Genomic DNA, 27,404 nt, shown 5'->3' on the forward strand with positions numbered 1-27,404 from the left:
GTGGGAGAGATTTAGTACTTTGCCCAGGGTCACATAGCTATCAAGTCGCTTCCCTGGGGACTCAGTGGCAAAGAATCTACCTACCAGTGCAGAGGAGACACAAGGTCCCTCCCTGGGTCGGGAAGATCCCCTGGAGGAGGGCACAGCAAACCACTCTAGTATTCTTGCCTGGAGAATCCCACGGACAGAAGAGCCTGGTGGGCTACAGTCCATATAGTCACAAAGAGCTGGACACCACTGAAGCGACTTAGCATGCACGCACCAGATCTGTTAGGCTCTAACAGACTGTGCTTTTGAGTTTATCAATCGCATGTAAATGACTACAGAGAGCCTTTCTTTCTCTCTTTCATTCCTCCCTCCCTCCTCCTTCCCTTCCTTTTCTCCTCTCTTCTCTTTCTTTCCTTCTTTTTTAATGACTCTGTTTCATTACAAAGTTTAAAATGGTTGAAATCAAAATGAAGAAGCTCTCCAGAAAAATAGTGAAAACTTTTTTTTCCCTCTCCTGGGTAATAGATGGCTTTCAGCAGTAAGAGGAGGGTAAACTCTTCCTTGGCAGTGTGCTCCATGGAGCCTATGGTGATGACTCGTGTGTGTGTGTGTGTGCACACGTGCACGCGTGCACATGTCAATGTGGGAGGAAAACTGTGTGTTCTCATCAAGCCCGAAAGGCTGAAAGACAAGGCGGGGGCCGAGAGCAGGGTGGGGGAAAGTCAGCAAGCTGAGACCGGTGAATATGACCAGGAACTTTGCACCTTTAAGATGTGATTCAAAGTGTGTTTGTGATCTAAGGTGAAATTAGTAGAGAATAATGAATACATTGAAATAGGCAAGATACTTGATGGTGCCTAGGTTTTATTCTTCTTAAAACTTGCTGAAAATAGTGCAAATGTGTGTGAATTAATTACCTTTCTCAAGTGTACTTGATTAATATATATTGCTATTGTATCAAATTTTAAAGAGTAAACAATTGGCTGCATCTTATACATTTTCTTTGGAAAAACTAGTGATCAGCCTAGAGTGAGGCTGCCTGGTGTAAATGACCCTTGCTGATACCATTGCCCATGTGGTCAACTGCAGTTGCCAGGGGAGCTGGCACAGAGTCCCAGAGGACAGATTTATCTTTCTCCTCTCAGCTTGAAAGAACACAACCCCAAAATCTTTGAAATTCTTTCCAGAAGGAAATAATAAGGCAATAATTCATTTGTGACCTTGGTTGATGGGCATGGATCTGGGGGCCCTCTCTTCTTTGACTTAAGTCAGAGGATGATCCCTTTGGAAGGCAGGGAGCATTTTCCGGAGAGGTGGATAAAAGAAAAGAAGTGGGGCAATAATAAAGTGGCCAGGTTTGGCGGCCAGAGATCGGGGTATATCAAGAATGAGAGAGCTGAGACATGAGGAAAGATGATGAAACAGAGACAGTATGTAACATAAAGGGTGCAAGTATGGTGGGCCTCAAAAAGAGACTGGAAGAACAGGTAACTTGCACTTTCGTCCTATTCATGCATCCACAAAGGTCTCCTGTTATGTTCAGTTCAATTCAGTTGCTGTCTTGTCCAACTCTTTATGACCCCATTGTCTGCAGCATGCCAGGCTTCCCTGTCCACCACCAACTCCCGGAATTACTCAAACTCATGTCCATTGAGTCGACGATGCCATACAACCATTTCATCCTCTGTTGTCCCCTTCTCCTCCCACCTTCAATCATTCCCAGCATCAGGGTCTTTTCAAATGAGTCAGTTCTTCGAATTAGGTGGCCAAGGTATTGGAGTTTCAGCTTCAACATCAGTCCACACTCAGGACTGATTCCCTTTAGGATGGACTGGTTGGATCTCCTTGCAGTCCAGGGGACTCTCAAGAGTCTTCTCCAACACCACAGTTCAAAAGCATCAATTCTTCTGCACTCAGCTTTCTTTATAGTCCAACTCTCACATCCATTCATGACCACAGGAAAAACCACAGCCTTAACTAGACAGACCTTGTTGACAAAGTGATGTCTCTGCTTTTTAATATGCTATCTAGGTTGGTCATAACTTTCCTTCCAAGGAATGTGTCTTTTAATTTCATGGCTGCAATCACCATCTGCAGTGATTTTAGCATAGTCAATAAAGCAAAAGTAGATATTTTTCTGGAACTCTCTTGCTTTTTCAATGATCCAGAGGATGTTGGCAATTTGATCTCTGGTTCCTCTGCCTTTTCTAAAACCAGCTTGAACATCTCAAAGTTCATGGTTCACATATTGTTGAAGCCTGGCTTGGAGAACTTTGAGCATTACTTTGGTAGCGTGTGAGATGAGTGCAATTATGAGGTAGTTTGAGCATTCCTTTCTTGCATTGCCTTTCTTTGGAATTGGAATGAAAACTGACCTTTTCTGGTCCTGTGGCCACCGCTGAGTTTTCCAAATTTGCTGGCATATTGAGTGTAGCACTTCCATAGCACCATCTTTCAGGATTTGAAATAGCTCAACTGGAATTCTATTACCTCCACTAGCTTTGTTCATAGTGATGCTTCCTAAGGCCCACTTGACTTTGTATTCCAGGATGTCTGGCTCTAGGTGAGTGATCATACCATCATGATTATCTGGGTCATGAAGATCTTTTTTGTATAGTCTTTCTGTGTATTCTTGCCACCTCTTCTGTTATGTTAGCATTATTTATTTGAATATGGTGTGACTTTCTCCCTTTAGTCACCATGGGGAGATCTGAGCTTTAGAAAGTCACTTTTTGGGAATTCCCTGGTGGTCCAGTGGTTAGGGTGCAGCACTTTCACTGTCAAGGGTGCAGATCCAATCCCTGGTTGGGGAACTAAGACTAAGATACCACAAGCTGAATGGCATGCTCCCTCCGTCCCCTGCCAAAAAAGGGCACTTTTCTTCCCCATAAAGTCCACAGAGATGCAACCAGGAGGGAAGGGCTCAGCCTTCTATGCCAGAAATGGTTCTTCCAGAGCAGATTCCACGATGTTATTAATATCTCTAAAATGAGAGCTCATAATATCACAGCCACCACCGTGCCCTATCCAGAGGATGCCATTCACACTGCAGACTATTTGAGCTCATGGAATTCTGTATGCTGTGCATGAGGCTGTACGTGACAGTTCTGCAGTCGCATAGCTTTTTAAAAAGTCACTAGATAACACAAAGTCCGTATTCCAGTTAACTTCCTAATTTGTTTTCATTGATAAGAAGCTCTGAATGTGTACTACCATTAAAAAACTCTTAAAGTTGGTTGTTCTAAACTATTTTTTCCTCCTCTGCTATGTAATATTTTTTGTAGGTATTAATAATCTAGGCTTATTTATGATTACTTTTGTTGTAAGTCAACAGTTCTGAATTGGAGGTGGCCAGGCATAAAATAATTACTTGGGAAATGTTTTCAAAATATACTTACCCAATATATCAACAGAAAGATGGATAAGCAAATTGTGACCCAGACCCACATATACATACACACATTATATTTATAATTCTATTTATAGGAAGTTTGAGAACCTGCAGAACTAGTCTATGGTAGTAGAAGTTAATTTTGAGAGGTGATACTGACCGAAAAGTCACTTAAGGGAAGTTTTTGTGGTGATGGACATTTTCTATATCCTGATTTGGGTGGTTTTCACATAGATATATCTGCGTGAAAAAGTCAAGTTGTATGTGCATTTTTATGGCGTATGGATTTTATCAATAAAATACGGCCTAAAAATATTATATATATATATATGTATATATGCACCAACTGAAGTCTCTCTACCCTAGACCATGGGGATAAGATGAATGAGACATGGGGAGCAGGGATTAAAGAGGATGCATATTTTGAAAAAGCTTCTCTTTTTTCCTCTATTACGGTAAACTGCCAAATATCCTCTTAGGAACTGAAATTAGACTTAGGATAAAAGCAAACATTCTCTCTACTTATATATGACTTTACATTTTGTAGAAGGCCCCTAGTGGTTGTCAGACTTCTTCTAAGAGAGCCTGCTCACTTCCCAGGTTTCTTTGATTGGGGAACTTATTTTGTTTTGCTTTTCAATGGTTTTAAAGGTACAAAATTAATAAATTAATGAGAAACACCTCGGAGGCGGGAGGAATCACGGTGGCCCATGAGATTTGGCCTTTATTTGTAGTTTAAATTGGGTTTAGAACCAATTGAAAGATTTGGGAGCATATGTAATATTGACAAGTTCCTAAAATTACGAAGTTTGAAATAAATGTGTAGTGATGTGTTTGGAGCTTATCCCATCAACCAAGGTCCTAGTCACTCTGATGCATACTGAAGAGACTCAAGTATAATGAAGGCTTAGGCAATGGGTTGCTTTTTTCTCTTAGGAAAGAAACTTGTGACTACTTTTATATATTTATCTAGAGAATGAAAGTTTTTTTAAACCACTTTGTGGGCTTTTAAATTACTAAGGCTTTTTTTTTTTTTTTTTTAGAAACAAAATTATTTAACATGAAAATGAGTCCATAGGAGTAGTACTAAATTTTATTTGGTGGTTTTCTGTTTTGCCATTGAACACCCAGCAACATTCTTAACATTTATTTGGATTCTGAAGGCAGTGTGAAAACAGTCCTTTCCCCAAGACGTCCTGGCTTTATCACTTAGCTTCCTTCATAGGCATGCCATCTGCCGAGAGGAGTGTATATTCATCCCACTTCAGACTGGGAAAGACTTCAGAGATGAACTCCTTCAACCAAGCTCCAAAGTTCATGTCACACTTCACAATCAAACTCAGGCCTACAGGTGAAGTGGCTTGCTCAGGATCACCCAGGTGCAACTGCTGTCTACATACAAGTCTTTTCTCTTCTGCACAACAGTCTCAGCATGTTGTGCTCCAGGGTTTGGTAACAAAGTGACTTTTGAGCAAAAATACACAAATGCCACCTCTTTTCCTTGAAACCCCAAGAGAGCCTGTAGGCATTTCCTTATCTTTGATCTTAATCCTGTCCTGGTTAAATTTTACAGAGTTTATAACTTTGCATTTTGGGGCCAGACACACCAGGGTCCATTATCATAGTATACTTGCTGTGTGATCCTTGGTGAGACAGATAATGTCTTCACACCTCACTTTCCACATCTTACAAATGAGGATAATAGTACATGAACCCACGAAGTGCTTTCCACACTTTTTGGTGGACAATAAGGCACTCCCTAATTTTCTTTGGAAATCCAGCAAGTCTATATTGAAAGTATCCAGCTATTTCTTGGAAGTTGGAGAAACTGATCTTAACTCTCTTCAGCCTTTTTCCTTCCATCCCTTAGGGTCTTCTCTGCTTCTTTGTAGTTTTGGATAGGGGCAAATGCTCAGAGAAGTCACATGACCACAGATTTGTGCCTGATGGGTACAGGAGACTCTTCCCCAAGAGCCCAGGAATTTCTCTGGGTTGTGGGACACGGAAGGAATTTGGAACGACATCCTCAGTGGCAATTCTCCGAGGACCCTATTCAACCTCGGAAGGGTTGCTCGAGTAAGACCACAGACTAAGGCATCATTTTTGCAATGCCAAGGACCACAGAAAAACAGGCAAATCCTTTAATTTTTACAGCTACAGAGGCCAAGGCTTTCAGGAACGGGGACGGCAGGGCAGGTCCGAAAACCCGGGCTCCTGGGCCTGGCTCCGAGAGCCTGGTTCGTCTTACCAGCTGCGTCTCATTAACTCCACCTCCGAAAATGCTAAGGAAGTTTCCTCCCAATGCCTACGCCGGCTGGGTGGGGCGATTCTGTGGCAAGGAAAGAACCGGGAAAACTAACTCCTTGGGTACACTAATTCCTTGGGTATACTAACTCCTTGGGTAGACTAACTGTGCGATTCCCGGAGGAGCGGGTGAGGGGTGGTTTAGACGCCAGGTTTGGTACCCAGAGGTTCCAGGAGTCCTAGACAGATAACTTAAAGGATTGCCACCCCTCCTTTCTCCGGGTCTGTTTTCCCTGTGCAGTGACTGCGTGAGGACATCCTGCTTGGAGGGGTCCCCCGAATAAGGTGGGGCGCTCCAGGTCGGGGTGGGCCAGTCCCCGCTGCGGCCCCGCCTCTGCAGGTTGCGGAGTTCTTGGGGCGATTTTTCCTGCCCCACTCCCGCCCCCCGCCTCGGGCCCCGCCCGGGAGAGGCGCTAGGTGGGGTTGCTGTGGTCCCTTCGTTTTCCGCACTCCCCTCGCCTCTTACTCCAGGGGAGTTTCACCTCGTCCTCCCTGCTCAGCCCTCACCTTTGAAAACCTTCTCCCAAAGCCACCACATTTATAAAAGTGCGCGACTTCTCCCGGGCCTGCAGAAGGAGCTCCGGCAGCCCGGCATTCCTCGGATTCCAGCGCTGTGACGTCCCCAAGGACGCGCGCCCGGGGCTCGGGAGCCGGGGCTCCCCTTCCCGCGCCGCCCCCCTGCGCCCCCGCCCGCCCCGCCGCATTCCTCCCCGCCCCCGGCGCGCGCCCCGCGCCCCCCCACCCCGCGCCGCCGAGCCGGGCCCGGGGGTGGGGGAGCCGCGGCCGCCGGCGCCTGCTCCGTCCCCTCCCACTCGCCAGGCCCCTTCCTCCCTCCTCTCGCGGCCGCTCGCATTTCCTGCCGCTCTGGCTCTCCCGGCCCCTGAAAGTTCGTCCCAACTTTTCTCACCCCGGGGAGGGCGCGACGGGCGCAGTCCGGGGGCAGGTTGCTGCGCTCGTGCTCGCTCCGCCGCCTGCCCTCCGGGCGCCGGTCCTCGGCGAGCAGCCGCCACTCCGTGGCCCCTGGCGGCGCGTCTCCTACCACCTCGGCCAGCCTCCCCGTCCCGGCTCCCTCTCTGGCGGGACAGCCCCGCGCCGGGGTGGTTCTCCTTTCCCCCCTTCTCCGGGCGCCCCCGCACCAACTCTCGCGCCGGGATCGCAGCGGAAACCTCCCTCCCCTTTCGCCTCCTCCGGCTCCTTCCCTCCGCCCCTCCTCCGCCAGCCACTGGAATCAATTCCTTGGGGGGACTTGGGGCTCCGCCGCCCGCGGAGGGCAGCCTTTCGGCGCGGGACTCCGGGGTTCCGACGGGGCCATGTAAGCAGGTAAGCGGCGTCTGGGGCGGGGAGTCGGGCCCCAGGTTGGGGGCCGCCCTGGGCGCTCCGGGCGCCTTGCCGATGACTTGGGCAAACGCTGGCCACGCCGACTTGGGATCGGCGGCCCGGGACGCCTGGCAGGGCAGCCGGAGCGCGAGGGGCCGGGCAGCTGAACTCGTTAAGTGGCGGTGGGAGCCGCCCGCTAGTGCGCACGGCTTGGAGTTGGCGTTGGAAGGTGTGCGCTGTCTGCAGAGTGGACGGTGAAACTCGCACTCTCGCCCCCTCCTCCCCACTGCTGTTTCCTTTTGGGAAACCACAGAGGGCCTAGCGAGGGCAGCTGAGATACGCAGACAGCGGGGGCCGGAGGATGGAAGCCAAAGACGTCGCTGCCTCTCAAGTTGGAGGGGGTCCCCCGCCGCGACCCTCCTCTGTTCCACACCCCTCCCCCGCCCCCGGTCCCCCCCACTACCTAGGAGACAGGATCTTGAGAGGGAGAAATTTCCATGCCCTTCCACTAGGCCACAGCCTTGCCACCAAACTCCTGGGCTTCTTGGCCCCTACTTGGGTGGTCAGCCGACTCACAGGGAGACCCTCTGGCCCCCTGATTTCAGAGCAGGTCTCCACCTCGAACGCCCCAAGTTCTGAGTATTAACAAGTTCCAAGAGTGGTGTTCAGACACCGTCTCCCCTTTCTCCTGGCATGACCCCTACTTCTGGGCTTTTAACGCTCTGAAGGGGTTTTTCACCTTTTTGAGGAGCAGTGAGGGAGCGCTGCCCGGACCCCCACTTTCCTTCCCACTTCCTCCAGGTCCCGTCACCCCTACCCCACCCCTCCCTACAGCTTAAGGCCGATTGTGGGCTTTGGCCTTCAGTCCGTCCAGGGGCTGACTGTTGCTGGGTCTTTGTGAAGGTGAGGAATTTCCAGACCTGCTGTGGATGGGTTACAGGGTTTCCACCAACGTGTGAATTTCTTCAAGTGGGTTAGTTCGTTGGCCCATTCATTCAACAAACCTAGTATGGCAGTTTCTCCCCCTGGGCTAGGAATTGGGGATACAAAGATGCTAACACAGGATGTAACTGCAGCCTGCGGGAGGAAACCCACTGGCTGATCTGCAAGTAGAGTGTACTGAGAGGGCCTGGGAAGGCTTGGTCCAGAGGAGAGGGGGCCAGGTGTGCGCTGAGTCTGGAGAGTTGAGGTGTTGCTCACCTAGAGGACCGATTAGGAAAGTGCCTTCCACGGGGGAGGAAAGAACTTGTGCAAAGTAAGAGTCATCCAAAATATGGGTGCAAGGAGATCATACCTAGTAGAGAGCTGGGGACTGAAGGGGGATTTATGGCTTGGTTGGTTCAGTGTAGCCAGGACAGCTTATTATTTATTTATTTATTTTTAAAAATATCAGATATTAAACTGGAAGCACTTAGGAACCAAGTAGCTTCCAGCGGCGTACACATCCCTCTCTTTAGATGCCTGATGCTGGATCTGCAACAAGCAGTGGTTGGGGGACCATCTGTATTTTCATTGACACTAATTGGCTCATGCTCATGCCTGGTTTCAGCAGAATGGTACTGATTCCCTTTCAAAGGGCCACCTGACAGCAATAGGTGATAATACCGCAGCTTACAGAACCTTGCATTGAAGTCGCCTTATCTTTTGGTGATGGCGTTAAAAGCATGTGCCTTGGGAATGATAGCCTTAACGAGTGGAAGCTGGAGAGCACAGATGCCCTTTCGCCTAATCTGACTGGGCGTCTGTGCCGTGCAGAGTGAGTTTGTGTCTCACTGTGTTGTTGTAGTATTCTCCACTTTCCCACGTCATCACGGCATCAGCACCGTTGGAGGAATGACTTTTCCTTCCTCTGAAACTTTATGAAAAGCTGAACGCCTTCTAGCAGATTGTTGTCGCCTCCTGGTCCAGGATTCAGCAGATCCTGCCTAGAAAGCTTTTTATAGCGCAGGAGCCTCCTATGCGTGGTTTGCTGCTCAAGGGTGCCTCTTCACTGGGCTGAAGTGGCAGTATAGTATTATGCATAGTGGCTGCGTCCTGGCCGAGGTGGCGGAAGTCCAGCTCTCGGTGACCTCACACCAGTACCTGCCAGTGTAAAGAACACACTGACTTCCTACAGTGCTGGGTAGGAAGTTGCCTCAACCTCCCCCAACCGCCCCCCCCCCCCCCAAAAAAAGAAAAAAACAAAAACACACCTTTCTTTATCTCAAGAACAGCCCCTGGACAACGGCTTTCCTGAAGGTATAGGACCTTCATGAGAGAAATGGCTCAAGAGAAACTCTTGCTATTCCCAGGTACCGGTCCATCCTCCATCACTGGCTTAAACATAATACTTGTTACTATTAACGCTTTAGATATTCAGGTTTGTGTGGACCTTGTGGAACAGACAGCTATAATGGAAAGAGCATTTAGACTATTTGCATGTGGAAGACCTTTAAAAAAAATCAGAGAAAGATTAGGATGTTTGGGAGAATTCTTACTTGTCCTGAATGGATGAGCCAGAAGTTGACAACTATGAGAACTTTCCCCCCTAGTGCCTTCCCTCCTTATTAAGGATTTCTGTTTTGGGCTTCAGGGTTGCGAACATATACCCTTGGATTGCACCTTGTCCCCCACCTGGGTTCCGTATTCTTATCCTTTGTCACCTGCAATCCTGCATTCGGACTTCTTCAGTCACCAGATGCTGTGCATTTTTTGAACTCACTCTAAGCCTCAGTGCAGTGTGCCTTGTTAGCGATAAGGCAGGGGAAAGAGATAAGATGAAATCTTAAGCCAATTCAATTATTGCTGCTGTGCTGCTTGAAAAAGAATGAGGGAAAACAAGCACGTTTTGGTGGAGAAGAGGTTAAAATTGATGTCTAAAATAAGATTCTGTGGTCTCCCCTTACTGATTTAATTGACCCTTCCCCCCGCCTGAGCCCCAGGGAGGGCTTATTGAATGGTTCAAGGGGTGTGTGTAGCAAATTCAGCAGCTTTTCTGGCCTGTTGGTGTGCTGGAGCCGGAGATCCAGGGTTGGGAGTTCGAGATATAGCTCAGTTTGTGTCCCAGCTCTGCCGTCTGTTAGCTGTGATGTTGACTGAACTTTGCAGCCCTTCCGAGTCTCCATTCCTTCATCTCTAAGGTGGGGGCGGTAGTGGTTAGCATGCCAGGATACTTGTGGGGAATTGTGCGTAATGCCCTGTGCCCCTCTGCTAGCGGGGCCTCTCTCACACTGAGTAGGTGTTGGGTCAAGGATGGCTATTTATATGTTCCAGGAGTTATATGTGGCCATGAATGTGCTCTTTGTGTGTCACTTTTTCCCCGGCAGCCTGAACTCACATGTGTGCCAACATACACATAAGTCGTTGTCTTTGACCTTTTTTTTTTTTTTCAGTCTGTTGGCTCAAAGCAAACATGTTGGCTGGCAGCTGCTAGCCCCTCATGTAGAAGGAGGGTGTGAGTTGCAGGACCAGGCTGTAGGTTAGTTTAGGGAGGGAAAGTCATGTAGACAAGCGCAGCAAAAGGGATCCTTTCCTCCATATACTGCTTCCTATAATGAGAGTCTAGTGCTAATACAAGGATCCTTGCCTTTCTAATGTTGCAATCCAGTGAATTAAATGATGTTCGAATAAATCCGCCTGCCTTTAACAAGAATGCAAAAGGTAGCCGATTGGCACAAATGAGTCTCTGCAGCTTTGCTCTCCTTCTTTGAAGCTCAGGTCTAAGGAGTCAGTTGCAACGCGCCTCTCAGGTCCTGCCAGCTTCAGGTCGCTTGAACTTTAATGTTGCCTTTCATCCGAGAAGCCTGAAGTATTTGGCAAACATTAACTCACTGATCTTCATGTCAACCTCCCAGCAGGAGGGGCTGTTAGAAGAAAAGAACAACTCCTGAAACGTCAGGAGGACAGGTGTTTAGTAACTGTTCCAGAAGCCGAATGGATTGTTGGAGCCAAAAAATTGATTGAGGATCCGACATGATGTAGGATTGCAAACAGGTCCCAAGTGAAAGAAGACCCCTTTGAAGAGTAGAGGGAGAAAGTTCAGGAAAATGTAGATCAGGCGGTGGTTTTTGCAGTGGAAAGAGAGAGGAAATCGCATTGCTAGGACCAGCCTTTGCCTTTGCTGTGTATTGCATGCATGCTGATTTTGAAAATAAATAATCTCTGAATTATTTATAATTTTGAATGAGAGGATATGATGCAATTCTTGTGGATGAGGATTTAGAGTAGCTGAGGTAAAAGGTAAGTGACTAAGTACCTTTTTGTGGGATAGGAGTGGTTCTGTGTCCAAGTTGGATTATAAATGGCATATGAACATTGTTTCAATTTCCTTTCCCTTTTTCCTGTTGGTTCCATATGCCTTGGCTTGGTTTTGTTTCACTCTCCACTCAAGCTTTTGCTGGACTTGTTTTATGGTCCTTGCTACTGGAGAAAAAAACACATTGTGGCCAGGCTTGGATCAAGCTTGTATGTAAAATCTGGTATGTGGCTGATTTGGCTTAGTTCCTGAGGGGACTCCATTAGGCCCAGCTCAAGGATTTCATCCTGAGCCTGGTCAGTTAGCTTGACCCAGAAGTCTGTTGCATTTCCAGAGGTCCTGTAAACCCTAGGTGGCCATCCCATCAGTGCTTGATGCTGGTCAACTGGGAGGTGACTGGTGAGAAAAGGAGGAAAAGTGTGGCATGACATCCTCTGTGAAGCTGAGCATCCCCTTCACATTTGTGATGTTTGAGATTTTAGTACTGACCCATATTCCTAAATCGGGGAGCTTCACCATGAGGGCTGCTGACTTGATCTCCTTCGGGCTTCATTGTTGAAAACTTGCAAAAGTTCCTGATGTTTGTCTTTGTGTAAAGTGTGTCCTTTTCCAGCACTTCATTTCCTCAGGTCCTTGGGTTCCTCAGGTCTTTGGGAATCTGTTTCCCAGGATTTCTTTCTTTCATACTCCATTCCCTTCAGGTAATTGGGACATTAGCTAAGGTGGCGGTAAGCCTCAGAATCACCTGGAGGGCTCATTAAACACTGTTTGCTGGTATTATCCCCCATGCCCACCCCACCTTCTGATTCTGTAGGTCTGGGATGGGCATTGAGAATTTGCATTCTTAAGACACTCTCAGGTGATGCTAATACTCCTGGTCCTTGGTCCAGCATTTCGAGAATGGCTGAGCCATTTTGGTCCATCCGTCCTTGTCAGCCTCGTGTGGTAGTCACTTAAGTTTTTCACTGCAGTGGTTTGAATGATTCTGTTTCTGGTAGTTTTGGAGCTCTGGAGAGGCTGGGAGTCACTTAATGGTAACTTATTCCTAGCTAGGCCCATGGAGAGCATAAATTAGATGCTTCCATTTTAATGGATTTGCTTGCTGCCCTCTCCCGTCTGACCCCACTGCTCAGTTCTAAACAGTTTGGTTTATCTGATACTTCTGTCTGTCTGCTTATCCGCTATACATGCCCAATTCTACCTGTCTCAAATTGAACTCATTAGTTTCTGGCCACAAAAGCTGCTGCCTCTGTATTTCCTGTCTTACTGACATGAATTGAGTTAGCTGCTGAAGCCAGGCACTTGGAGTTCTCTACAACATGTCACTCTTTGTTAGCACCCAGCGCCCCCGCCCCTGCCCCTCACCCCCCCATAACAAACCCAATTAGTCCTTAGATCCTTTGAGTTTGTGTCTCTAAAGTATCCTTGATTTGTTCCTTTCCCTCCAACACCACTGCCTCTTGGGATTGTTCAAGAGCTTCAAAGGCTGCCTTTCACATTCTCTTAATCTGTTCTCTTAGAGAGCTTTTTAAAACACAAACCTTTTATAGTATTTAAATTCTTACTGTGCTTCTTAGTACCTGTATGATAAGGCTTCCTTACCCTGACTACCTTCGCATTCCCATCTGCGGTTCTTCTTGTCTCTATGTGTGAGGGCCCTAAGACCCCAAGGGTGATGTGTAATCCCCTCTCCTTTATTCCTCACATTCCGACCCAGACTGACCTGTTCCCCTTGGCTGCCTGCTTAGCCCCTGCACCTTCAGCTAAAGCTTTCCCTGCCCTGACACTCCTTCCCACCGCCAGTTAGGCATTCCTTTCTTTAAAGTTCCAGAACACTTTGCAGTTAGCTCTATCAGTCATTTCTGTCTCACCATATTATTTATGTTTACCTCCCTGTCTCCTCTACTAAGTTATAAGCTTCTCCTGGCAGGATTTACATTTTATTTGGTTCAGAATCTCTGCCCTATATGGAGGTTGGCTAGAAAGAGCCGCGGCTTACCTTTACTGCTGCTGACTCTATCCCAGTGTTCTTAGCACTTTCTATTATGTCTTTCAACAACCCTGTAAAGTAGGTACTATTATTATTGCTGTTATGCAGAGAATGAAGTGGAGTTGACTTTTTATAAAGAAGTGAGTAAAGAATCCATGAATGAATGCATTTCTGAAATGCTGACCTGGAGGTTTAGAGCCCAGTTTGGTGTGGAATTTATTGTTTATTCTTTAGTAGGAGGTGTGGTACACTGGGAAGATTATATCATGTTAATGACTGTATGTGATTTTCAGAGTTAAACAGATATCAGTGCTGTTTATGATACACATCTTATTTGTTCATTTGAGGAGGCGAATCACATCCCTGAGCTGTTTTCTCAAGCTACTGAGACTCTGGCTCGTATTATTGTTTTGTTTTACTTGGTTACTTTCAAACATGTAGTTATTTTCTTTCTCAATTTTTCAAACCTAGGAAACCTTGCAGATCGAGGGAGTGTGAATATCACACAAAAATTAGTAAGTAGGAACATTTGGGACTTAAGGCATAAGACAAAATTGTTTTCACAAGTTTAGATGTAGTATTGATTAGAATATGTTTAATTTCATTTCTGTGCATTATTTTCTTTAGTTCCTTATATTCATGAGGAAAAGGCAAATCACTCATTATTCAACCTCTGAGTTACTAGTCTTTAAAATGGAAAAGAGTGAAACCCTCCATGACATTGTCATAGTGGATACCAACCTGTCCTTAACCAAGATATCCTGTTCGACGTGGTGGTGTTGCTTAGCTGCTCAGTCATGTCCAACTCTTTGCGACCCCCATGGACTGTAGCCCGCCAGGCTCCTCTGTCCATGGGATTTCCCAGACAGGAATACTGGAGTGGGTTGCCATTTCCTTCTTCAGGGGATCTTCCCTACCCAGGGATCAAACCCGTGTCTCCTGCTTGGCAGGTAGATTCTTTACCACTGAGCCACCTGGGTTCTACATATAGAACCATGTAATAAGCAGCACTGATATCACTGATGTTATCCCCCAAATCATGAAATGGGCTTTAGTCATTATTTCAGTTCTCAAGTAAAAGGAATTAAGGCAGATTTCATAGTCATGAAAGTGAGTTTGTTATGAATTACATGTACATACTATATATCCTTGAGCTTGATCCTTTAAGGTTTTCCATGAATAACACCTCCCCCTGACCCCCGCCACAATGTTCCTCTGATTTCTTCAGCTTTATGTCATGCTATTCCCCAGGGTTCTGCCACGCTGCAGCTGTTTCCTGAACAGATCCCAGGAATCCTAGAGTTCAGCCATCCTAACCTGTCAAAAGCATCCTCAAAGATCCACCGTAAACACCACTCCCCTGGACAACCTTCCTGATCTCACCCCCACCCCCTGACCGGGCCCCTCTGCCACTTTTTAAAAAAACGTGTTCTTTATTTGGCTCTATCAGGTCTTAGTTGCCTCAGGTGGGATCTAGCTCCCTGGCCGGGGATTGAACCTGGGCCCCCCCATGAGCTATCTGTGTTGGGAACGTGGCGTCTTAGCTGCTGGACCACCAGGAAGGTCTCCCCTCTGCCACTTCATCTTGGCATTGACTTCTCTGTGCTCTGTGTCCTGGTTAACCTGTCTCATCCCTCTCTTGACCTGCCAGCTGCCCAGGAGCTGCCACTGGCCTCACTGCTCTCCACGCCCCTCCTCCACCCTGGCACAGACTGCCCCAGACGGTTGCTTCTCTTCTGCTGCTGGTCACCTGGACCTGTTCATTCGGGTCTGCCTCCTGCTTGCCCCAGGGATCCCCTCTGAGGCTACCCCTTTTCTCTCCATGACAACAGTTCCTTCAGGAAAGATAGTTATCTCCACCTCTCTTTATCACCTGTCTTGCTGCTGCCAGTGCGGAGACCAGTCCACCCTCTATACTTCAGAGTCTTGTTTTAAACACATCTGGGACTTCCCTAGGGGTCCAATGGTTAAGACTGCCCTTCCACTGAATGGAGGGTAGGGGGGTGAAGGTTTCATCCTTGGTTGGGAACTAAGATCCCACATGCTGTGCGGTGTAGCCCCCCAAAAACAAAAAAAACACATCTGAATTTTCCTTCTCTTGCTTTAAATCTATTTTGCCATTTGATACTGTTCAGAGATACATACACCAGTAATAAAAGTGAAGTTGGACCTTAAACAGTGTGTGCATTGGTGGGAGGGCACCAACCCTTCGCACATTGGAAATTTCTCATGTAACATAGACTTGTGTACCCCTTGCCCCCACATCTGTGGTTCCACATCCATGGATTCAACAAATGCAGATCAGTAGCACTGTAGGTACTTACTATTGAAAACGATCCAAGTATAAGTGGACCCAGGTAGTTCAGATCACGTTCAAGGGTTAACCGGGTAAAGAAATACCAGAAAGACAATAAACCCCAAATACAGGGGACGAGGTGGTAGTGCAGGTGAGGGGAGAAGTGTAGTGTTCTTTTATTCCCTAGGCTGAGTGGTAGGAACATGTATGTTTACTATGTCCTCTTGTGTGTCTAACATACTTAATTTTAACAATACACAAAGCTGCCCAAGGTCAAGTGCAGACTTAGCTGAGCCTTCCGGGCTCTGCATGTATAGCTCTTGTTTCCACCTAACCTAACTGCTAGCCTGGGCTGGAAACATTTCTCAGGGTTGAAACATTGTGGCTTTGACTCATGTCTACTGTTACTCTTCAATGGATTCCTTTTCCCATCTGGTCACATACTAATTTCTTCTGTTCTGTATCTTCTTAGATGTTCTCTGACATTCCTCTTTTACCATTTGGAAGAGTTCATTGTCACCTGGTCGGTCTTCTTTTGGTCTCCTCATTCTTTACTGATACGCATCACATTAAATTATAGCTGTTTGTTCATCTACCTCCCCACAGTTTTGAGCTATTAGGGGACATGTTTTGTTGATTTATTTATCTTTGGGTTCTTGGCACCTGCTGCAAAGTAGATATTCAATAAGTGCTTGGAATTTTTGAGTCATAGATGTAAGATTAGGGTTTTTAATTGGAAGTAATTTTTTTTTTAAAGCGTGGCCAAAAAAACTTCAAAGCAAATTGAAGGAAGGAATATCTTGTGGATTCAGTATCAGAAATGTAGACTGTAGACTGAATTGATTTATACGTGTGTGTGATAAGTCACTTCAGTTGTGTCTGACTCTTTGCAACCCTGTGGACTACAGCTTGCCAGGCTCCTCTGTCCATGGGATTTTCCAGGCAAGAATATTGGAGCTGTCGTGACAGTAGTGGGTTGTCATGCTCTCATCCAGGGGGTCTTCCCAACCCAGGGATCCATTTATACATGGATTTCTTAAGTCAAACCCATGATTAGTTTTGGGCATTATTTCTTCTGCTTTTCCCATTTACCTGATGGTGACAGGGGATAGTGTAATTGTTTTGGTTTGTTCTTATTGTTTAGTCCTTTCCCTCCACGGTCATGGACTGTGCTGATGCTTCCTGTAGCAGTGTCTGAGAGTCTGTGTGAGTCTAGGTATGGAAGTGGATCTGGGCTGTGAAGTGGTACTGCTTGTTGTGAGGGAGACTTCTGCCATCAGTGCTACTTGCTTTGGGATAGAGCAGCAACACATCCTTATAGAGGAGAGGCAGCAGAGTTTATTTTTGCGGCAGACATGTCCCACTGCAGAGCTATAATAACCATATGAAGGAGGATTATGCTGTATTAGGTTTATGAAGGGTGTACTGCTCTGTTACCAGGGTCAGTGGTGACAGCTCAAGCCAGCAATTAGGTTTCATTAAAGACTCCAGCAGGCAATTAGCATTCGTTTCTGCCAATGAAATCCTATGATCTATTAAGCATATTCTTTTTCATTAGACATTTTGTAAACTGTGCTTTACATGACAGAGGTACACTTTTTTCTTTTTTAAGATATACACTCGTCTCCAAATTATCATTTGAAAAATGGGCTTTTAGACTCCCTCTGTTTAATGGCAACCCACTCTAGTATTCTTGCCTGGAGAATCCCTTGGACGGAGGAGCCTAGTGAGCTGCCGTCTGTGGGGTCGCACAGCGTTGGACACGACTGAAGCGACTTAGCAGCAGCAGCAGCAGCAGCATGCTAACATTCTGGGTGGATTGTGCTGTTTTAAAGTCTGTATATTTTTAAACATTCATACAGATTCTTTTATTCAAAGGAAAGGAATTTGTTATGGAATATTATATAATTATGTGATTTATGAGGGGCAAACAGTGTGACTGATGTGAAATGAATTATAATAAAACTCTAAAATAATGAAATGACACCTACCAGTTTTAATTATATTCTCTAGAAAATTATTGTTTTACTTAAGAGGCATCTAAAAATAAAGGCTGGGAAGGATGATTTGTGCTGTGTTTCAGCTGAGCAGCTGTTTGGTTGTTTTGAAAATGAGGCTTATTTTCCAAGGGGTGGGTTTGGTACAAGTGAATGTTTGATGTAGCTTCATCCTTAGGCATGCGTTTAGGCATTTAAACTTTGCCTGTGAGTATGATGTGATGTTTACACTTACTACATCATTAAAAGAAATTTCCTCCCTCCTCTCTTTCTACCTATTCCCGTCCTTTCTCCTCGCTTCTGTCTTCTTCCCTCCCTTCCTTCTTTTGTAATACATTGCTTCATGTGGAGGACTCTGATAGGTTAACTGGGGCTTCCCTGGTGGCTCAGTGGTAAAAAATCTGCCTCCAATGCAGGAGACATGGGTTCGATCCCTGGGTTGGGAAGATCTCCTGGAGGAGGAAATGGCAACCCACTCCAGTATTCTTGCCTGGAAAATCCCATGGACAGAGGAGCCTGGTGGGGCTACAGTCCATAGGGTTGCAAGGAGTTAGACACGACGTAAATGACTGAGCACAGCACACAGATAGGTTAATTACTGTGTATGTATCAGGGATGATAAAAGGGAGAGCTGCAGAGTACAGCCTATCAAGCTGGAAACTCGGTGCAAAGGTCCGTACAGATGTCTATTTCCATGAGTTACTTAGGCTATCTTCCTGCTGTTTGATTCTCTTGGTTCACTTATCATTTTTCTCATTTGTGACAGAATGGTAATAGTGGCTGAGCATAGCAGCTTGAGAAGGAAGCTGCTGAGAAGCTACTGGAGAAGGAAATGGCAACCCACTCCTGTATTCTTGCCTAGAGAATTCCATGGACAAAGGGGCGTGGCAGGCTACAGTCCATGGGGTCACAAAGAGTCAGACACATCTGAGCAACTGTCGCTCACTCACTCACAGCAGCTTGAAATCTGTGTACATGAGCATATTAAAGACTCCAGGAAGTCTTGCAATAAACAAAAAATAGGTTGAATTTATTTAAGGACTTTTTTTTAAAGTCAATTTTATGGAACACGTAATCTCAAGGGACATAAATATTATATAAAATACTTTCTAGGGAAATCTCAGTTTAGAAGGTGGCTGTAATAGAGAAGGCTTGTTTGTTGTCTTTAAGAAACCCCACGTCTAAATTAGAGAGTATAATGACTTAGATTATTAACACAAATAAATAAACATTAAAAATCTTTGTAAGCAGACTAGGCTAACTTTATACTTTTTATTAGTTGAATTTTGGTGCGGGGAGTGGCGATCGGGGGGAGGCACAGAACAAGAGCAAGTTTAAAATAAAATATCAAGACTTTATTTGCAAACCAACTTTCAAGGAAAGTTGTAGGAATAGTAAACATCTAATTTTATGTATTTGTAATACATAAAGAGTAATGTGCCAATTGGATTTGAGGCACTACAGCAACCTCATCCTTCAAAGAAAGATCCAGGTATCTTTACTAATCCGTCTAGTTGAGGCCAGAAGCTGTGATTAATATATACACTACCAAAAAATCTTGAGTCTCTAAATTTTGGCAGCCAGCCATTTCCCTCACTCCCAGCCCTTATCATTTTGCCTAAAGAAAGCAGTCTGGCTTAGGAGGTATAAACCTTTGAGGGCTGTAGAAATGTCACTGCAATTATTTTATTAATAGCTGCGAGTGTGGCAGTTGTTTTGTGTAACTGGGCATTTAACACAGATGCTGTGACTATCACATGACCAGTTTTTCTCTTCCATGGCCTTTTTATTATCTCTAGCTAATTTGCTCATTATTTCCTTCAGTTTTCCCCACTTTCATTCCTGACCTTTTACGAAGTGGAACTTTCTGTGTGGAAACCCCTTTTCCTTTACAACCTTTCAATTCATAACAATCTTAAGAAAGAGAAGTTATTTTTATCTATAGTTTATCTTTGAGACATATAAAAGAGATTATTAGCTAACGAATCACAACTACCAAGTGGAAGAAGTGGATCTGAGCTCATTCCACAGCCCAAGTTCTGAACTGCAACCCTAGGAGGTCAGGGACATCTGTTCTTCCCACCTTCCTCGTTCTTTCCTTTCATCCATTTGTTTAATAAATGTATTTTGATGTTTTTGAAGGTGGGGATGTTTTTCTGAGGTCTTAATCTTTAAAAGACTCAGCAACCATTCAGGTAGCCGCTAGGCACATGAGACCAGATGGCATTTGAAATGTGACTAGTTTGAGTTGCTATGTGCTGTGTTAAGTACACGCCAGATTATTGCAGAATTAGTACAACAACAAAAAACAATGTTACGTATTTCATTGTAATTTTAAAAAATTGATTACTTCTTGAAATAATTTTCAGATCTACTGAGTTGAATACAATCTGTTATTAAAATTAATATCTTGTGTTCTGTTTTGCTCTTTAAATGTGACTACTGGAAAATTTTAAATTACCTATGCGGCTTGCATTTGTGGTCCACATTATGTTTTGAGGACATAATGAATCCTTGAGGACAGGACTGGTACAGATGGTTATCCAACTAAGCTTGGGAAACCTAACCCCTGAGTGATGCCTCAGGACTGAGGGAACAGTGGATGCAGATGAAAATTAGAAATAGTTTTTGGTGATGGTGAAAAGCAAACTTGATGGTGCCTTAGGATGACCAGCAGAGAGAGGCTAATATTAGCTGGCATTTATTTGCTACTTACCGTGAGCAAGTACTTTGTCAAGCACAAAGTATCTTTTCTATCCTTATAACAACTCTGTGAAATAAGTGCTCTCATTGGCTTATTTTATAGATGAGAAACCTCAGGCTTAAAATGGCTAAGGCACAAGATCCTACACTAAATACTAGTAAATACTAGTATACTGTGTAAATGCACAGTAAATACTAGTTTACTGTGTAACACCATTGGCATGCAAATTCAAGTACATAAATGATGGAACTCAGTGTCAAATCCGGGCATGAATCCAGCACGTGTACTTGTAACCCTTCTGCATCACTGCCTCTCAAAGGCAAAGGGAAAACATTACCTGGAATCAATCAGTAACAGTTCCTTGATTCATTCAGTGCCTAGGAAGAACACACATTCCTCTCTGCAGCCCTGGCTGCGGTCATCTTTGAGTTAGGGAATGCAGTACAACCATCGATGGCATCAAGTATCAAGAAATGGTGAAGTTATGCTTAGTTTACTCTCTTTACTAATCCAGGGTTGTCTTAATTAGAAAGGTTTATACCAGAAATTGATTTTAGAAACTTGTAAGTGTGCTTCAGATTGCTTTTAACTGAGAGACATTGATGTATCTCATAGCAAGTACAGATTTTGTAAATATAAGTATTAGATCTTTTTCCTTAGTATAGCTATAATACTTTTCAAAAATTGGTAAAAGTGTATTTTACAAATCTATTTAATTTTTTAGCCTTTGTTCTTATGTAAACATATTTTTGTAGTTTTATATAAATGCCCTTGCAAATATGCACGTTTTTCATCTTTCTTACTATCTTAATAATGAATGTTATATGTCTGCATATAATTGACATGCTGTGAGTTCCTTTTTTGATTGTTGAAAATGCATTTATATTTCTTGCTATCTCATGAAAGAATATAGTGAGAATCTTCACATTAACAGTTATTTTGAAAGTCTTTACTGAATTTGTTACAACATTGCTTGTTTTATATATTTTGGGTTTTTGGCCCTGAGTCATGTGGGATCTTAACTCCCTGACCAGGGTTCAAACCCCAGCCCCTAGCATGGCAAGGCAAAGTCTTAACCCGTAGACCACCAGGGAAGCCCCACATTAACAGGTTTTAAAACTTACTACTGAATTTGTTTGATAAATTTCTGTAAGTAACAGTACTTGTTCTAATAAACATGATTCTTGAATCATACAAACGTAGTGGAATTTCAAACAGGTCATAAATAAATTCGGAGGCAGCGCAACTTATTTTTGGGTTAAGTGATGTCTTCTCAGATCTTGCTTTTGCACAGTGTTTGATGGCTAGAAAGTGGATCATCCCTGAAAATAACTCTTGCTTTTGTCTGTTTTTTGTTTTTGTTTTTTGACAATTCCCTTCCTTGTAGTCTGACAAAAGAATTTGATCAACCCTGAATTCTTACTTTCTAAAACCAATTAACCTTTCACACTAGATTCACTTGTAGCCTAATTGTTCACTAATCTTTATATCATTTAATGCAGAAAAAAGTGTGTTGTATAGAATTACTTCCGTTATAATTATGATCTGTATATATATATATATATATATATTTATATAAGTGAAAGTCGCTCAGTCATGTCCGACTCTTCGTGTCTGAGCCACCAGGGAAGCCCAAGAATATTAGAATGGGTAGCCTACGCCTTCTCCAGTGAATCTTCTCTACCCAGGAATCAAACCAGAGTCTCCTGCATTGCAGGTGGATTCTTTACCAGCTGAGCTACCAGGGAAGCCCCTATATTGATATAAAGGTAGCATTTAAAAGGGAATTAAAGATATATAAGGACCTGCTTTATCGATAAAAATAATCATAAACTTGTTACATCATTCTAAGTTAATTTCTGGTGCTTGTTGGCTTGCCTTATTTTATATAAATGTCTTTGGTAAATGCCTTTTAGTTTCATCTTCTATTTTCTCACAAACATTTTTCAAATATGTTTTCCTATATCAGCTACTCTATACCTTGCCATATTTTCATGACTGTTATATTAGTTTTTGATATGGTAACAAAAGAGGTTCTAGCATCTCAGTGGCTTATGACAACATCTATTCCCTGTCTGTGTGATGTGAGTGCTGCGGTGCGCTGTGGCTCCTGGTGGCTTGATGGGGCCTTAGTACCACTCCACATGTCTTCATATCTGGGACCGAGGCTAAAGGTCAGCCCCCATCTGGGGCATGCTGTTCTCATGACTGAGGGCAGGAATAATGTGAGAGGTGTGCAGTCTCATTTACAGCTGCTGAATGGAGGTGGCAGGGCTTCCCAGGTGGCACTAGTGAGAAAGAACTTGCCTGACGGTGCAAGAGATGTGAGGGACCCGAGTTCCATCCCTGGGTTGGGAAGGTCTCCTGGAGGCGGACATGGCAACCTGCTCCAGTATTCTTGCCTGGGAAATTCCATAGAGGAGCCTGGCAGGCTACAGTCCATGGGACCCCAAAGAGTTGGATGTGACTGAGCTCCTGAGCATGGAGGTGGCAAGTAATGCTGCCTGCTCACGTCTCATTGGCCAAAGTATATCCCATGGCCAAGCCGCAGGCCAGTGAGTTGGAGACCAACACTGGCCTGATTCCCAGGCAAGGCACAGGGATATGGATGGGATACATTATAGGAAGGGAGCAAAGAGTTGGGATCAATAATCTCGTCTTTTATACCATGATTGACTTAACTGTTCTCTTACGGTTTGGTATTTGGATGGTTTTCAACGTTAACAGTTATAAATAGCATTGCAGTCAACATTGTTGAACAAATTGCATTTATTTATCTGCAGAGTATTTTCTTAGAATACAGTTTCCGAAGTAGGCTATCTGGGTCAGAGGGCATGGATTGCTTGTAGATCTTGTTACATATGGCCAGATTGTTCTTTACAAAGGCTATCAGTTTATAGCAGCATCATCAATATTTAAGTATACAGTTTTCATCATTGCTTATCACTTAATTTTTGTAATTATCAAGGATGGTATTTTAAAACAAAATGTTTAGAACAAATTGTGTTTTCTTTTCTATTAAATTGAATAAAACCAGGGCCACTTATAATTTCCTTTCCCGGTTTCTGAAGGTCATTGTAAGTAAATACTCATTTGTGTCTTCTGTTTTTCTCAACACACTGTTTCTTAAATACACCTTTATTCTTGCAGTGAAACAAAATGGTGAAAAAAGTAGAAAGAAAGCATATATTTGATTTGAGGTTTTATAACTTTTATCCAAAGCAAATCAGTAATTCTTACTGTGGAACTAGGTAAATGGCTGAACCTACTCAAATTGCCGACTTTTGCTGCGTATCTCAGTCTTAGGAGAGGAGATTTGTTTATTGTTCTATTGCCTAACATTGGATGGCTTTAATTCCACGGCATTCAGATTCCCCATGGCCGTATGGTTTTTATAGCAGAAAATACCAATTGAAACTTAAGAACCAGTCTTTCCTACAGTTCCCCCCTCAAGCTGTAAACTAAAACGCTTTATTACCAACTGCATCCTCTCTCTTGGCTTACTTTACAAGTGTCCTATTGCCTGCTGCTATGCTTGTGCTTGTCTTTGGTTTCTGCTTAGAAATAGTAGTATCTAGACATGCCCATCAGTGTCCTTCGTTATACTTCCTCATGTAAGATCTGATATCTCACAGCCCAGGAAACAAGAGTTGCCAGACAGATAAGAGAAATCCTTAGGCCACTCAATCCAAAGTGCATAGGCAGAATAAGCAGGTGTGTGTGTGTGTGTGTGTGTGTGTGTGTGTGTGTGTGTGTGTGTGTGTGTGTGTTCATGTTTGGATGGGAAATGGTGTGCTGGAATTTGGGGATGATAGGTTTGATTTTGCAACTACCATTGAAGTGCAAATGCCTCCCACCTCATTTAGCAGAGGAATGTTAAAAATCCTCAGAACTGAGAAATTCATTTTCGAGAGAGATGGCCTGGTCAAGCTTGCAAGAAATATTACAGTTCAGTGGGAAACAAGTGTGTGTGTGAGCCAGGCATCAGTGTGTGAACCAGAGTTTATCTGAACAGTAACTATCGATGCTGATTGCAGAATGTAAAAGTGTGAGTTATTACTGTGACTAGTAAGACTCAGATTAATGTTGAAGAAATATTAATTTCAATAGATTTGCCATGAAAGTCTTCGGGTTTTTGTTCCTGAGATGGTTTCCTATTTCAACTTAAGTTCATTTTGTATAGGTCTTCTTGAAATTTGGTACAAATTTCTTTGGAAGATAAGGACCCTTGCTTTATGAAGTTTTGATTTGGTAATTAAATCTTTTGGGAAAATTGGATTCTAAGGCTCAAAGTAAGGAGAATGAGGATGTTTTACATTAATATAGAGTAAACCAAGTAACCACAGAAGAGGATCTTTTAAAAATCAGTGTTGTTAAATAGGATACTTGTTTTATATTGAGTGGTGATATATCTTCATCGAATTTATAAGCAGAAATTTATTGCTGAACTTTTCTCAAAGGTTGTTGTGCTCATTGTAAATGTTTTCTTAAGCTGCTAATAATTTTAAAGACAAAAGAAGTGCTTATCTTTGCAGTGTGTTCCTCCGTTCTGATTTCTGTATTTCAGAGTTGAGGCTAAGGGTGTAAAGGTGAAAGTGAAAGTGTTAGTCCCTCAGTCGTGTCCAACTCTTTGCGACCCCATGGACTGTAGTCTGCTACGCTACTCTGGGGATTCTCTAGGCAAGAATATAGGAGTGGGTAGCCATTCCCTTCTGCAGGGGATCTTCCCCGGGATCGAACCCAGGACTCCTGCATTGCGGGCAGATCCTTTATGGTCTGAGCCACCAGGAAAGCCCAAGGGCGTAAAATATATGTAAATATAGCTTTTAGGTCTAGGACTGATGGTCCCACTTAGGGCTCTCTGTACAGTGTTGCCCCAAATTAGTTAGTGTTATCCTGTTCACTCCTCAGAACGTCTTCCTTTCTCTTCTGTTTTCCTTCCTTCTTAGCCTGTGTGTTGGCCTAAAAGTGGAATCGACTTATATAGTGCTGTGCACTGAATGTGTCCCCCTAAGATTCATATGCTGAAATCCTAACCCCCAGAGGTGATGCTTTTAGAAGTGAATTTTAAAATGCTTACGTTGTGAGGGTAGAGCCCTTATTAAAGAGATTAGCGCCTTTATTAAAGAAACTCCATACAGTTCCCTAGCCTCTTCTGCCCTGTAAGGATACAATAAGAAGTCTGCAGCTTGGAAGAGGGCCCTCACCCAATCGTGATGACACCCTAATCTCAGAATTCCATTCACCAGAACTGTGAGCAGTAAATTTTTCTTGTTTGTAAACCACCTAGTCTGTTAGTGTTTTGTTCTAACAGCCCAAATGAACTTGGTCTCATGGCTTAACCCGATGGGTGATTGTCAGGCGCAATGTTGTGGTCGTTTACCTAGGAAGACCTGTGACTACTAGACAGTTTTAATATACCTGCATCCAACTGACTGTGTCTTTCACCAGCGTTGAGTGTTCAGTGCTTTTTAGACATAACACAGACTTGGGGTTCTTCTCTCCCATTGTTGGTCATGTAGTACTTAGGACCTGTTTGTTGATATCCACAAGGTGCCTGAAGCAGTTCGTAAGGAGGACAGTGGCAAAAACCATGTTAATTTCCCTCCCGTCTTCTTGCTCCAGGCTCCCCAAAGAAACTTAGGCAACACACTCTGTTGCACTGGCGTGCTCAGTTGTCAAATTCAGGTGCATTCTGGGCGGTGGCTGCCTTGTGAATGACCTGTCATCTTTCCCTTGGTGCTTCGAGGACCTTGGTGTCATAAGCACGTACTTCACCTGTGATCAGGTATCCTTGACTTACAGCTTAGAATCCTCCATCCACGACTTCTATGCTTGTGGGTATCACACTGAAGTCCCATTTTAAAAAACAACCATACTTCAATTCTTTTTCTTTTATTTTTGGCCGTGCTGAGTGGCTTGGAAGATCTTAGTTCCCTGACCATTCATCTTTATGTGTACTTTATTGATTTTTTAAAATGTTGTTTATAGATTTCTTTTTGGTGGGGGAAGCAATGAAGAGAAAAAAAAAATGTTAAAAAAAAAATCCAGACAGCATTTGTCTGAAAGACTTCAGGATCTGCTTAACTGTATACCCCAACTACTTTTTAGAATTTTCTGTTGGGTTGATTGTGATTGGCTAAGCATATCTTAGCATGCATTTCTGTGCTACTATGAAATCAGGTCCATTTTTAAACTACTTGAGTATTCAGACTCTCGGATGTGCCTGCTAGAAGGAAATATTGTTATGCCAATAGGAGTTTTTAGTTGATGAAAGGAAATGTTAAAAAAGAATTAAAAGTATAATTACAGTAATGTTTAAGGGTCATTCTGGACAGGTAGCAGGAGAATCAGTGCATGTAACAGACTCTGCTTGTTTTATAGCAATAGGTAGAATGATCTATTTCTCTTCATTGTAAATTTTTGAGTCCTAAACGGATTTGCCAAAACCCATTAGTCCTTTTGAGTTGAGAGTGAGCAGAGTCCCTTTGAAAGTTTAGCTTCTCAGTATAATTTCTCAATTGGCATTGATCATTTCTGGTTGAACTCAAAATCAAGTTCCCTAACCAGCAAAATCAAAGACCAGACTTGATCTGTAGACAGCCTCTGTTGGCATTTGGACAGAAATTTCCAGATATCCTGGGACATGTGATCTGAGTCTTATGTCTTGATCAGGGTTTTCCCCCATGAAGGCATGAGGGCTTTCCTACTGCCCTCTTGGATAATATACACCTTTTTTTTTTTTTTTGCCTTTCCTGGCTTGTATCTCTGGCTCTTTAATTCTTCATTACTTTCTTCTGATTTTCTATTCTCCCCTCCTGTTCTGTTCTTTCATCTATCATTTCTTCCACACATCCCAGGTTTAATATAAAACAACAAGCAAACAAGACCCTCTAGATTTTCAGATATCTTGCCAGTCAAAAAGCCCAGTCTTCTCTGCTGTGTCTGGGCCAGTCAAGACTGGGTTAAGACCTTGAATATCTTTGTTCCTGGGAGATGTGCTCAAAGAATTGCTTTTCTACTCAAGTTAGTTCTGTCTCTCTCAAATGATATGTATCTTTCTAGTGTCTAGGTGGAGAAGGCAATGGCACCCCACTCCATACTCTTGCCTGGAAAATCCCAGGGGTGGAGGAGCCTGATGGGCTGTAGTCCATTGGGTTGCTAAGAGTCGGACATGACTGAG

At 43.9% G+C, this 27,404-nt stretch overlaps 1 protein-coding gene across 1 annotated transcript in view; it reads left to right on the plus strand.

Moving 5' to 3' along the window:
- The window catches only part of PTPN14 (protein tyrosine phosphatase, non-receptor type 14), a 188,884-nt gene continuing 167,949 nt past the window's right edge, over nucleotides 6,470-27,404 (plus strand). The window contains exon 1 of the mRNA XM_018060733.1: nucleotides 6,470-7,003. The gene's annotated coding sequence lies outside the window, so the exon portion shown is untranslated. The remainder of the gene's footprint in view (nucleotides 7,004-27,404) is intronic.

This window comes from Capra hircus, chromosome 16, assembly GCF_001704415.2.
Source record: "Capra hircus breed San Clemente chromosome 16, ASM170441v1, whole genome shotgun sequence".
Classification (NCBI taxonomy): domain Eukaryota; kingdom Metazoa; phylum Chordata; class Mammalia; order Artiodactyla; family Bovidae; genus Capra; species Capra hircus.